We start from the raw sequence: 13301 nt of genomic DNA, 5'->3' as shown, positions 1-13301 counted from the left end.
TCAGTACATTTACAATTAATAATATCATATTTATCAGTATCATCATTAATATTTACTAGTATTATTATGATTATCATTTATCATTTTATAAATATTAGAACCCTTATTATTAACATAAGTATGGTATTAGTATTAATATTATTTTAGAGTTATTATTATTAGTATCATTAACAGTTATCATTTTCATTTTTTTTGCTATTAGTATTATCATTATTAATAAAATTATTATTATTATTAGTAAATCATTATTATCTAAATTATTATTTTAACAAATAAATCTTTTGTACACTATATATATACTTATGGTATATACTAGGATTGTATTAATAATTCACATAACAAACTAATAAAATTTCATAAATACAATACTAACCACAAATATATGTATATAAATATATTAATGTCACTATTTATATAAACGTAAATCATTATAGATATATACATAAAATCGATATATATATATAAAATATAACTTAAAATATAATATAAGTATACGTTTTAAAATAAAGGTTAGAATAAATTCTACAAAACTATAATATATAAATAATACATATTAATAAATGAAATTTTGTAACTTACATTATACGTATTAATATATACACAATTGATATAGGTTCGTGAATCCGAGGCCAACCCTGCATTGTTCAATGACGTCATATGTATTTTTACTACAAAATACAGTATCGTGAGTTTCATTTGCCTTTTTACCCTTTATATTTTTGGGCTGAGAATACATGCGCAACTTTTATAACTGTTTTACGAAATTGACACAAGTACGTGAAACTACATTCTATGGTTGGATTATCGAAGTCGAATATGCCCCTTTTTATTAAGTCTGGTAATCTAAGAATTAGGGAACAGACACCCTAATTGACGCGAATCCTAAAGATAGATCTATCGGGCCCAACAAGCCCCATCCAAAGTACCGGATGTTTTAGTACTTCGAAATTTATATCATGTCCGAAGGAGGATCCCGGAATGATGGGGATATTCTTATATATGCATATTGTTAATGTCGGTTACCAGGTGTTCAATCCATATGAATGATATTTTTGTCTCTATGCATGGGACGTATGTTTATGAGAAATGGAAATCTGAAATTTTGTGGTCTATTAAAATGATGGAAACGATTGTTTAAGTTAAACTAATGAACTCACCAACCTTTTGGTTGACACTTTAAAGCATGTTTATTCTCAGGTACGAAAGAAATCTTCCGCTGTGTATTTGCTCATTTTATAGATATTACTTGGAGTCATTCATGGCATATTTCAAAAGACGTTGCATTCGAGTCGTCGAGTTCATCAAGATTATTATCAAGTCAATTATAGTTGGATATATTATGAAATGGTATGCATGCCTGTCAACTTTCGATGTAATGAAAGTTTGTCTTTTCAAAAACGAATGCAATGTTTGTAAAATGTATGATATAGAGGTCAAGTACCTCGCGATGTAATCAACTGTTGTGAATCGTTTATAATCGATATGGACTTCGTCCGGATGGATTAGGACGGGTCTTCACAGTTGGTATCAGAGCGGTGGTCTTAGCGAACCAGGTCTTGCATTAGTGAGTCTAACTGATAGTCGTTAGAATGCATTAATGAGTCTGGACTTCGACCGTGTTTGCATGTCAAAAGTTTTGCTTATCATTTAGTGTCAAAAAATTATTTGCTTATCATCCTTAAAGTCTAAGACACGTCTTACTGCCTTTATTGCATAGACAGTGTATAGTTAAATTCATATCTTAGCGTATCTGTTATTGTTACCTTTGCCTGACAGCTTCCGTAGATTCCTCCATAGCTTATGGGATTTTAGTATTATATATGCTTATGTAAATTATGTATTGCAGGGTACTAATCTACATCCTATAATCTATTTCTTATCGAAAATCCTTCATCTGATCGTACGAGATGAATCCCTCAACCAGTTCGAGTCCATCAGATTTCGATAGCTATTTCGATAGTTATTCCGACAGCTATTTCGATATGGATTTCCACTCGAGCTCCGAAAGCAGAGTAACCGGAATGAATCGATCAATTAGCCATCATCTATTCTGAATGAATTGGAGATGGGTTCGTAGTCGACTTAATCAATGGAAACGCGAAGAAGGCGATCATTTCCACTAACCAAATTCACCTCTTGACAATGAACCTAAAACGTTTACCGGCGAACCTGTTCGAGACACCATTTTCTCTCTCATTTCCAAAGTATCTCATCACGATCATATACTATCTCAGATTCTAAACCTCATTCATCCGCTCGTCCGAACCGACAATCATCCCGGTGTAATAGAAGAAGTTAACGAACTTCGCGCATAAGTTGTAGTCTTGGAAAATATGGTGCAAAACGTACCAGCTTCATCCAAATCACCGGCACCAACAGTACCACCAACAACCCAAATTTCAATATCACATGCCTCAACATCTCAATCTATACCTCGAGTATAATCATCATTCTACATGACATTCTACATCAGTTATCTTCGTTCGACATGGTGATTATGTAATCTCTAATGTTTTAGAGATTATTTATTCTAGTTCCAACTGAAAACTAAATGAGTTTAATATCATGTTAACTCATTAAATTCATGATTACATCTGAAGAAAATATATATGTATATATGTTTTCATAAAGATTATAATTAAAAATTCTTTTGTACAAACTGTTAATAATAAAAATATTTTAACGGGTAGGTAATACCCGAGGAATATTTATATTTCACATTAATAAGTTACACTGTATATTCTTCGAATCTGATTCAACAGTTATTCACTATCCTATTTACAACCACCGGGATACTTATCCGTTCACCAAAGAATAACTATTTTTATTCAAATTCAATTTCATATTTGAATTTTGACCTATCAGAATCCAACAAGTGGCATAATGAAGAAATAATGGACACAATAAAAATTGATTAGAAACAGACTAATTAACAATATTAAATTTTATTAAGAAACCACGCTAACAAAATCCTAGCTAACTGTTCCTAGCTAACTGTTAATTCCGTATTACATTTTATTTATCGCAATTTATTTATCGCAATTTATTTATCGCAATTTATTTTATCGCAATTTATATTCTCGCAATTTTATTTATTGTCATTTAATTTCTGTTATTTACTTTACGCACTTTATTTATCGTCATTTAATTTCTGTTATTTATTTTACGCACTTTAAATATCGGGACACGTATACAAGGTTTTGACATATCATATCGACACATCTATATATATTATTTGGAATCACCATAGACACTCTATATGCAGTAATGATCGAGTTCTCTATACAGGGTTGAGGTTGATTCTATAATAATATATATACTTTGAGTTGTGATCGAGTCTGAGACATGTACACGGGTCACGATACGTATTAATTAATTCAAATATTATATATTAAACTATATATGAATGATTGCACTGTCAACTGTGGACTATCGACTGTGGACTAATAACATTGGACAATTAAAATGAATTAAAATATTGAATATAACATATGAAACTAAACAATTCTTCAAGTTTGCCACTTGATTTCGTCTTAAACCTCATTTGTATCTTCACGATTACATTCTGCGTTCAAACCTTTCATGATTCTTGAAAACACCTCAATCGATAGGATGAATCAACCGCACTTTATCTACGGAAGGAAAGATTTATGCATATAGTTATGCACCTGAGAAACTCTCGGCAATTGTGTAAAAGTTCAACACGTAGCCGCGTCAGATCCTTTGGCATTTATTAACAAAAACAACTTTGCGATCCCTTTTCAAAATTAGCCAATTTTGTCACAGCTCCAACAAGTCAACTTCGACTTTTCGTACGAAACAACCTTATTATAACGTTTATATATACGCGTGCTCTTTTATTGTTACCAGGTAACCTTTCATATTCCATCATATTACCATCAGCGTTTAATCATCTAAAAACACAATTCTCCTGAAACCACCTCGGATTAATAACCGATGATTCAGATATCATAGCATTAAATGCAGAGGAAACAGAAAAATGGTAGATGGTCTAAACGGACAAAAGTTTGATGATAAAGAAAGGAGTGTTAGGAACGCTCGATAGAAAATTGGGTATTGAAAAACAGATTGAGTTACCCATGAAGGAGACCAAGGACAAATACAAGGACCAAATCCTATATTCAAAGGATTCAGGTAATTCTGGATCCGTTGAAATCTTTAGAGAATATCTTGCTCTGAAGTCATGTTAAAATCTTGCGGAAAATCTTTCTCCATCAACCGTCGAACTTAGAAATTCCAAAATATCATCATCAATATCTTTGATATTTCTGAGGATATTTTCATAAATATTCTCGTCCGAAATTATATACCTCTTCGTGCTTCCTGTGTATCAATATATTGGAAACATTCAATAGAAAATATAGTGCCGAAAAGCAGATTATGCGAAACTATGAAGAAAGCCGTGGATAAATCACAAAGAATAAGTTTGACTTCAAAGAATCCAAATAATTCAATGTCTGCTAAAGTCTATAGTGAATAACTTGCTCCTTACTCTAAACCCTTGCAGACAATAGTTTCTATCATCCTATGATCTTAGATATTCTGAGATATTATCGTACCTTTCATTATAAATATCCTCCATATTTCTGGAGATATTTTTATAACTATTCTTATCTGAAATCATTAATCTTTTCGTGCTATCAGTATTACATCATATAGAAACTGTTAGTTTCTATATTCTGTAAATTTTCAAGCTTAAAATATGAATGTTATTGTAGTAATGATGGGAACTAATGCATGAGTTAGTATAATATAATGACACTTGATCAACGTGATTATATTACAGTAAGTCATGCTGAGTTTCTAAATGAAACGTGATGATTCACAGATCATAACGTCATCATGTGCCATGTTACATAACTCTTTCATCCTACTTAACTCCGTAACAAATCAAGAAAATGTATTCTTGATGGTTCTATCTTCCGTGATGTTGATAAATTTGAAAATCAAATCGTGCTATCACGTTCCTTCATGCTTAGAACATTATAATCATTCGAAACTCTATATCTATAAATTCTGGACCATTATTCGCTTGACTTGAAGTCGGGAAGAGAAAACAAAAGCATAGAGCTTTGAAATATAAGGGAGAATATAAAGTCCGATAACAACACATAAATTACAAACCGTGTATATCAATGTTTATCGCAACATAAAGACACGGGAGAATTAAAAACATTATAATCCCGAGGGCGAAGTAGAAGAAAGCAGATTCCTCTGGTGGAAGTTGGAAAAGGAGAATGATTGTTGCGATAGTAAGGATGAGGACAAGGATCAAAACTGGATTAATCATTTTCAGAATCTTTTGGATGTATGAACTAAGAAAGAAAGTATAAGAATGGTGAGAATAATGGAAAGGAAGAGCTTAATTTATACTGGAAATATCAGACGTAGTAATCGGGGCAGATCACCGTATTTAATTAAAGAGATCTTAATTTCCATAAATCCCGAAGAATCAGATTTTATAGATCTTCAAGATTTTCTTTAAATTCCGGAATTCAACCAAGGCAATGTCAAAAGTTAAGACGCGCCTTATTTTCTAAATTCAAACCTGACTACGTCAAAAGTTAAAAACAAATCTTTGTTTCTCATTTCATCCTTTTGTGAATAGCTTCATTCGCACTCTTCGAATAATCGAATTATTTTTATCCATATTACTCAATGATGATAAAACTCAAGTTATCAACTCATATTCGTCAGGAAAACATATTTATTGTTAGCTATGACGACCTCACTCAAATTTCGGGACGAAATTTCTTTAACGGGTAGGTACTGTGATGACCCGGGAATTTCCGACCAAATTTAAACATAATCTTATATGATTCGACTCGATAAGCAAAGTCTATTAAACCGAGTCTCATTATGTTTGAACTATTTCATGATAACATTTGACCTTTAACTATTTCCGACGATTCACGAACCTTTAATTGTAACTAAGAATGTAAATATAAATAATTATATATAAAACTAATTATATTAGTATTAATGAACTATTAAGTAATTTTGTTATTATAAAAGATAACATTTAATAACTAAAGATTTTCATTTTGAATATATATAGTATATTGTATATAAATGATTCAAACATATTTTACCAACGTTATCAAAATATTAAATGTACAATGTTATACTTTGTAGTTAATTGTTTAATATACATAATTAATCATCTACTCAACATTTAAAACATGATTTTATATATATGGTAGTATACATATATACATAAATATAACTATATATATATATATATATATATATATATATATATATATGATTTTATACATAATTATTATATTATGTATATGTAGAAATTTATAATATATCTATGATGAAATAATGTACTATTTTAATAAATATATATAATACTTACATATATAAAACATTTATATTTTTCATAATTACATACATAAGTATAATATAATTAGTATGTAAATAAATATTATAATATATTTATATTAAAATGCATAAATATATAATATTCAGTATATGTTACAATACATATTACATAATTATTAAATATTACATAATAATAGATGATATTAATAAATTAAATTTAAATACAAATATAGTTGTTGTAGTAATGTTATTTGTATCGTCAAATATCAATATTTGTATTCATAATATCACTTTATATCATATAAAGATGAAATTGGATGTATAAATTAGATTATTATTACTAATATTATTATTATCGATAAAATATTAATATTATCATAATTAGTATGGTATTATTATTATTATTATTATTATCATTTTTACAATTATTATTATCATTAATATTATATTTATCATTATTATTAATTTTATTAATATTATTAGATATTAATAGTATTGTTATTATATATTATTATTATTAATTAAAAAAAAGCAGTAGGGATCTATATTATACGCTTGACCTCTGTATCCTTTATCTCTATTATTATTATTTTTTTTGTTTCTTTCCTGCTCCCAACTCGTGAACCTGTGTTGACATTTTCTCCATTTTTTATCAACCGATCTCTATTATTACAACATGATTATGTATAATTGCAAATCAAATAAAAAGGAAATCCAATGGGATTAAAGAGCACAGCGATATTTTTGTTTTCTTCTTCTCTGCACGCTCCAATTTTTTTTTCTCTTAATTCAATTTCGAATAAAGTTTCAAAATCTAAAAATGCAGAAAGGTTAGAAATCTTTCTTTGAATCTATCTGCAAAATCTCAACTCTCAAATCTTTATATCGATCTTGAATTTTGAAGTCAAAGTTTAGTTTAAAAAAAGTCAACAATTGTTCTTGAGACAAATTCGCGTTCGTGTATATGTTTCTGATCAAATTGACGATTCCAGTAGTTTTTATACATGTTTAGAAAACTATTTCGTGTTATAAACATTATCTATAATGTTATCTATTACGAAATCAATTTTTTTTGTTTTGTTCCAAGAACCGACGCTGCAGTAGGCCTTAGTGTTTTTTTTTTTATTTTAGAACCCAAATTATTTTTTTTTCTGTAATGTTTTGAAGCTTTAAAGGGAACCCCGATTTTTTATTTTTTTTTGGTTATTGATGTTTTGTTGAATCCATGAGACTTGTGGAGAAGAAGAGGAATAGAAGAAAAACAGTTTATATATAAAATTTAAATTCGATATTAGTACAGAGAATCAGAATTGGTGGGATGGTCGAGAGTGTTTGCGTGTGAGCATGTGGTCACGAGATCGAGTCCAGAGGACGGTAGTTTCTTTTTTTTTTTTTTAACTCTTTTCATGTGAGGTAGTTTTCTTTTCTAATTTTTTTATTGTTATTATATATTAATTATTATTAGTATTATTATTATTATTGTGATTGTTTTGATTGTTATTGTTATTGTTATTATTAGTATCATACTTGTTATCATATTTGAAAGTATTATAGACATTACTATTATTATTATGATAGGTATTAATAATATTATTATTAGTAATAAACTTATCATTTTAGTATTTTATCATCATTAGGATTATGATTATGATTATCATTATTATTATTATGAAGGAAATAAAAATATATTATTATCATCAATATTAGAATTTGTACCGGTTTATAAATAATAGTATCATCAGTACATTTACAATTAATAATATCATATTTATCAGTATCATCATTAATATTTACTAGTATTATTATGATTATCATTTATCATTTTATAAATATTAGAACCCTTATTATTAACATAAGTATGGTATTAGTATTAATATTATTTTAGAGTTATTATTATTAGTATCATTAACAGTTATCATTTTCATTTTTTTTGCTATTAGTATTATCATTATTAATAAAATTATTATTATTATTAGTAAATCATTATTATCTAAATTATTATTTTAACAAATAAATCTTTTGTACACTATATATATACTTATGGTATATACTAGGATTGTATTAATAATTCACATAACAAACTAATAAAATTTCATAAATACAATACTAACCACAAATATATGTATATAAATATATTAATGTCACTATTTATATAAACGTAAATCATTATAGATATATACATAAAATCGATATATATATATAAAATATAACTTAAAATATAATATAAGTATACGTTTTAAAATAAAGGTTAGAATAAATTCTACAAAACTATAATATATAAATAATACATATTAATAAATGAAATTTTGTAACTTACATTATACGTATTAATATATACACAATTGATATAGGTTCGTGAATCCGAGGCCAACCCTGCATTGTTCAATGACGTCATATGTATTTTTACTACAAAATACAGTATCGTGAGTTTCATTTGCCTTTTTACCCTTTATATTTTTGGGCTGAGAATACATGCGCAACTTTTATAACTGTTTTACGAAATTGACACAAGTACGTGAAACTACATTCTATGGTTGGATTATCGAAGTCGAATATGCCCCTTTTTATTAAGTCTGGTAATCTAAGAATTAGGGAACAGACACCCTAATTGACGCGAATCCTAAAGATAGATCTATCGGGCCCAACAAGCCCCATCCAAAGTACCGGATGTTTTAGTACTTCGAAATTTATATCATGTCCGAAGGAGGATCCCGGAATGATGGGGATATTCTTATATATGCATATTGTTAATGTCGGTTACCAGGTGTTCAATCCATATGAATGATATTTTTGTCTCTATGCATGGGACGTATGTTTATGAGAAATGGAAATCTGAAATCTTGTGGTCTATTAAAATGATGGAAACGATTGTTTAAGTTAAACTAATGAACTCACCAACCTTTTGGTTGACACTTTAAAGCATGTTTATTCTCAGGTACGAAAGAAATCTTCCGCTGTGTATTTGCTCATTTTATAGATATTACTTGGAGTCATTCATGGCATATTTCAAAAGACGTTGCATTCGAGTCGTCGAGTTCATCAAGATTATTATCAAGTCAATTATAGTTGGATATATTATGAAATGGTATGCATGCCTGTCAACTTTCGATGTAATGAAAGTTTGTCTTTTCAAAAACGAATGCAATGTTTGTAAAATGTATCATATAGAGGTCAAGTACCTCGCGATGTAATCAACTGTTGTGAATCGTTTATAATCGATATGGACTTCGTCCGGATGGATTAGGACGGGTCTTCACAATTTGTGAATCCGAACTACACGCGACTCACTTACACAATAAGATGACCGAACTACACGTGTCATCGTGAATCCGAACTACACGTGATCCACCTCCAAAACTCAACACAGGAATGGTACTCGCATTTCCCACCAGTACTCGCATTTCCTGATAATGTTATACCATGCGGATATAACACTACTCTCATCACACACGCTCTTTGGCCTCCATCACGACGAGTAGTGTAACATCGGGCACTGCTACACCATAGTGCATCCTAACGGATACCACTAACCATCACCATACGTACGCGTACACAACGCCAACACAAACGAGCAAGAACCGCCCATATCGCACATAGGCACAAAACAACAATTCCCCAAGAGAGAACCCGACACGCACATCCCTTAACCGAGGGATTTCACCTTGCTCGTCAAACACGTCCATCATCCCTCAACGAGATTTACCACATTACCACCTCGGTGATATTTCAAATCCAAAATCATAAGTACAACTTAACCGAAATTGTACTCTGCCACAAGTCGACCAAAACTAGGTCCCGACACAAATTCCGGACCTACTAAAAGCGTCATCCGAAATCTCACACTAAAACCTCCTCGTGCGGGAGTGTAACTCCCCCACTTGGAACTACGTTCCATAACCGCATCATGTACAACCGTACCATGCTACCAAAGGTAGAATTTACCAATAATTGGGTTCACACGACCCATCACCATATCTTGCTCCAACCTTGAGCACACGAAGAATTTCAACCAATCCTTCAACACTTCGAACGAAAAGTGTACCCCAATTACACGAGCTCTACTCTCGCAATCATCCCATTGCTATGGCTTGTCAAATTTCACCCGGTCACTCATGTACCTAAGGGTTTCACTTCGGTACCCTAAGTACCAAGTAACCGCAATACAATCGGAGTCGAACACCACGCTAGTAGGTATTAAAAAAAAGGCACCTAATGTCGCGTCACGTAGACTCCATTACCAACGTACATCGAGATCCAAAACACTCGATCTCAAGGGTTTCAATCCACCCGACGAACCTCATGGTTCATCAACTTCAACACGAGAGCGAACATGCTCTAACATCCGAACACCAAAGCCCATTTCCATGGTTTGGTAGAAACATTTCCCAAATACTAGGAATGCTTGGTTGCACCAAGTCTTACGCCCTTCGCCCGACAATCAAAGGTCACCATAGGGTACTTCCATTAGGAACGTCACCCATAACAACAATATGCACAACACAAGTCATTTAACAACTCAAACTCATCGGCACAAAATAAATAATCAAAGGACGTATCTATTAAAACGAAACGTACCTTAACGTCTCCTTGTCGCACCCGTCCCCGCTAACTTGGGACATTTCAACTTACGATGTCCTTCTTCTTGGCAATTGAAGCACACCATGCCATCACCCTTTGGTACCGAACATTCCCAAGACTTGTGACCCCTCATGCCACAATTGTAACACTTAGACGCACTAGCATCCGATATACCCATCCGTGCACCACCCGTGTTCACGCTCGGACCCTTAGTCCTCTTACTCGGAGCACCATACGAAACAACCCTTCTTTCACTTGAAGGTTCACTCTTCTTGGATCGTGAATATGACTCGAAACCTCTAGCCAAGGCGAATAATTCCGCAAATGATTTCGCTTGACCCCGGCTAATTTTACTCTTCAAGTCATCATTCAAGGTCCGATAGAAATCTTCCATCAACAAATGATCATTCCCCAAATACTCCGGGCAAAAATGGGCCTTCGCCATAAAGGTCGTCTTGAGAGTATTCAAATCCATAGAATCCTGATTCAAATTTCGCAACTCATTACGCATTTCTGATAAATCGGCTGAAGTTCGGAACTCCTCGAAGAATTCCTTCTTAAACTCGTCCCATGATAACGCCATAAACGGTTCACCACCGACAAGATCAATCTTACCATCCAACCAATCCTTTGCCCTACCCCGCAACAAACTCGTAGCGAGTCTCGTCTTTTTCTCGGGAGGGCAATCAATAGTACGAAAACACCCTTCGACATCCGAGATCCAAGTTGTGCTTATCAAAGGATCCGGTTCCCCGTCATACATTGGGGGTTTAGTCCTCATGAAGCTTTTAAGACAACGCTCCATTTCACTACTACCCCGAAATTCGGAATACTTTCTATCCATTTCTTCTCGAAACGCACTCATTTGCTCCGCAACGGCGGCCGCAACTCTAGCGTTAAACTCCACGTCGTTTGTCTCGATCCCGTTTCCTGTCGCCATTCTAAGGAATGCAAAAGCGATTAGATCACGAACGTATAAAGTTATACACACAACACCGCCCCATCTTGCTAAACACTCGTCGTACATCGCTTGTTAGACACGATTTGCACCCGTAATAAGGTTTGCAAGTCCTTATTACGCACACACGCCGCATCAACTCGTTAGTACAACGACCGCCTCGCTCGATGATAGAAACAACACAAACAAAATTCTACGCGATATAAACACACGCGAGAATTACACCATAACACAAATAATATATTAATAATACCCGCATTAAGAATATAAACGTTAGTCCACCTACAAGCAAGGCACTAACCATAACCCATTCCGACCCGTAATCCTATAAGTCCAGCAACAAATTAAGCACACACAAAAGTCTAAGTCTAGGCACCTATCTCAAGTCATCTAAATCCCTTAGACCATGCTCTGATACCACTTGTAACATCCCAACCCGTTAACCAAACAAAAACGCGGAATAAAAAAAAAATTTAAAACTGACTGGGCTGACCAGATGGGGTGCGCGGCGCGCACACCCACCTGTGTGCGGCACGCACAGGGCCTGGCAGCCCGCTGTCCGGATTTTCCAACTCACGCGAAAAGATCTTTGACTTCCCGACACATTTAGACCAAATGCTTTTCACAACATAATACAATAGTTAAAATTAACACGTTCCATTAATAAAAAGGGTTTTACGACACCGGGCCCACATACGCCCAAATTACCCTTAAGTACATAATACTAGTTTCGACCACACGACTTTTAATACAAAATAAAGCTGAGCATGGCGATTGGGGATACGCTACCCAATCCTAAACAATCCAAAAGTAAGCCTTCTAAAGCAACTACGCGAGTCCACTAGTCTCATGCTTACCCGAGCCACCATGTCCATGCAATCTATAAAAATGTAAACAACGAGAGGGTAAGCTAACGCTTAGTGAGTGAAAATATACTACATACATATATATGTATAAAATGGACACGCCACAAAATATCAAATATCGCATACCATTGCATCCAAGCATAAAGGCAAGCTAATATAAGCATACCGTACGATCACTAAGCAACAAGCTAACTATGCATCAACAAACATAAGTTCACCAACGACGATGTGAACAACGCCAAGAAGCTACACCCGGAGGGTTAGCTACATCACGACAATACAACAAAAAATATATATATATAACAATATATAAACGAATAAGGTTAACCCCTTAACCCATTACCGAATACCAAACACCACAACGAAGATTGGCCGAACTACACGAGCCTTTAGTAATCCGAAGCCACACGAGATTACTATCTTCAACAAGAAAACATCGAGGTTGGCCGAACTACACGAGCCTTAGTAATCCGAACTACACGAGATCACTACCTCAATAAGATGACCGGACTACACACGTCACCGTGAATCCGAACTACACTAGACTC

The sequence above is a fragment of the Rutidosis leptorrhynchoides genome, chromosome 4 (genome assembly GCF_046630445.1).
Source record: "Rutidosis leptorrhynchoides isolate AG116_Rl617_1_P2 chromosome 4, CSIRO_AGI_Rlap_v1, whole genome shotgun sequence".
Classification (NCBI taxonomy): Eukaryota; Viridiplantae; Streptophyta; class Magnoliopsida; order Asterales; family Asteraceae; genus Rutidosis; species Rutidosis leptorrhynchoides.
The sequence above is the reverse complement of the archived record's forward strand: the minus strand, read 5'-3'. Positions refer to the sequence as shown.